This window comes from Thamnophis sirtalis, unplaced genomic scaffold (assembly GCF_051295495.1).
Source record: "Thamnophis sirtalis isolate CommonGarterSnake01/CBP01778 unplaced genomic scaffold, rThaSir2_p1.2 scaffold_1, whole genome shotgun sequence".
Lineage (NCBI taxonomy): Eukaryota > Metazoa > Chordata > Lepidosauria > Squamata > Natricidae > Thamnophis > Thamnophis sirtalis.
In genome coordinates this window covers 173,334,638-173,337,135 of record NW_028261381.1, presented here as the reverse complement: position 1 = coordinate 173,337,135, position 2,498 = coordinate 173,334,638, and positions in this window count along the sequence as shown.

The following is a 2,498-nucleotide window of genomic DNA, read 5'->3' as shown; positions in this document are numbered from 1 at the left end:
GTGGCCTGCAGTACTGCACCCTAACCACTGCGCCACCTCGGCTCTTGATGGAGAACTGATGGCACGCAGAATCCTCTCTGCAGGCATGCCAGCCGTTGCCCCAGCCCAGCTCCAACACGAAGGCGTGCGCACCTCCTCCCAGCCAGCAGATTTGCAGGAGACAGGCGTCCATGCGCAGGGATGAGGGGCGCAGACACGGGGGTTTCAGGTGCATGGGCGGGGGGAAGAGCGTACAGGGCGGATCGTGGTGCATGTGGGGGGAGTGCACATTGGAGGCATGTGTGGGGGTGGGGGTGGCACATATGGGGGTGGGTGCATGTGCAGGTGGGCAGGGCACATGTGGGGGGCGCATGTCGGCGACAGAAAGGTTAGGCATCACTGAACTAGGAGGATTATCAAGGCTGGAGACAAAAACATGGGAAGAATAGCTGAAGGTTTTGGGTTTGGCTAGTCTAGAGAAAAGAAGGACTGGGGGGACATGATAGCAGCCTTCCAATATTTGAGAACGATGAGGACTGGAAACTTACTGCAGTTTCAAAGGAATCTATCTATCTATCTATCTATCTATCTATCTATCTATCTATCTATCTATTTATCTACTACCTACCTACCTACCTACCCATCTACCTGCCTATCTCTATTCATCCATCCATCTCTCTCTCTCTCTCTCTTTCTCTCTCTCTCTCTCATCTACCTACCTACCTTATCTATCTTTCTATCTTTCTATCTTTCTATCTTTCTATCTTTCTATCTTTCTATCTATCTATCTATCTATCTATCTACCTACCTACCTACCTACCTACCTACCTACCTTATCTATCTATCTATCTATCTATCTATCTATCTATCTATCTATCTATCTATCTATCTATCTATCTATCTATCTACCTACCTACCTACCTACCTACCTACCTATCTCTATTTATACATCCATCTCTATCTATCTATCTATCTATCTATCTATCTATCTATCTATCTATCTATCTATCTATCTATCTACATCTATCTATCAATCTACTACCTACCTACCTACCTACCTACCTACCTTATCTATCTATCTATCTATCTATCTATCTATCTATCTATCTATCTATCTTTTCTATCTTTCTATCTTTCTATCTTTCTATCTTTCTATCTTTCTATCTTTCTATCTATCTATCTATCTATCTTTCTATCTTTCTATCTTTCTTTCTATCTATCTATCTATCTATCTATCTATCTATCTATCTATCTATCTATCTATCTATCTATCTTTGCTTGTCAGAAGGCTGCATAAGGTGATCACATGACCTGAAGACACTGCAACCGACTTAAGTACATGCCAGTTGCCAAGCATCTGAATTTTTATCACGTGACCATGGGGATGCTGCAATGGTCGTTAAGTATTTTTTAAAAAAAGTCATAAATGACTTTTTAAAGTTCTGTTGTAACTTTGAACAGTCATTGAATAAGCTGTTGTAAATCGAGGATCACCTGTAGATGGAATTGATTGATTGATTGATTGATTGATTGATTGATTGATTGATTGATTGCTACATCCTGGTATGCTTTTAAAATCTCCCATTTTTGGCCATCCAGCAAACGATCCCTGGCTCAGGCTCCCTCCTAAAATCAGAAAGAACCTGGTAAGCCCCCCCCCCCCCCGCACCCCACCCGTCTTTCAATTCTCAACTTTTATTAAACGACAGGAAATTTCTATCTTTTAATAAAATGTGTGAGTCTGGAAAGGAGCTATCGGGTTCCTCCTGATTCGACGGGGCGAATGCGATTTTCCTTCCTAATAAATGAAAGTTTTCATTTGCTAAAGGAAAATGAAAGGGTGGGGGCTAACCTCACAGGGGCAAGCTATTCCCCCCCCCCGGTGAATTAAAATGAATTAATTCGTGAACTGAATGAATGCATGCATGCATTAAAAATTAAAAAGGGGGATCTAAGGTGGAAAAATCAACCGTGTCTCATCCCATCAACCTCTTTAGCGGTGAGCTTTCTGTTCTGCCTAGCCCAGAATTTTTCAACACATATATGGACTTCTACTCCCAGAATTCCCCAGCCAGCCATGCCTAATTCTGGGGAATTCTGGGAGTTGAAGTCCACATACCTTAAAATTGGCACGGTTAAAAGACACTAGGCTGGACTACTGCATGTACAGCATTTCAGGCCGATTTCCCCCAATGTGGATAGTCCAAGATAACCAGACACCTTTTGTGACTAAAGCAGGACTAGAACTCACCATCTCCTAGTGATTGGCCCAAAGTCATTCATCTGGCTTTCATGCCTAAAATGGGACTAGAACTCACTGTCTCCTGGTGATTGGCCCAATGTCACACAGTCAACATTCATGCCTAAGGCGGGACTAGAACTCACTGTCTCCTGGTGATTGGCCCAATGTCACACAGTCAGCATTTATGCCTAAGGCGGAACTAGAACTCACTGTCTCCTGGTGATTGGCCCAATGTCACAGTCAGCATTCATGCCTAAGGCGGGACTAGAACTCACTG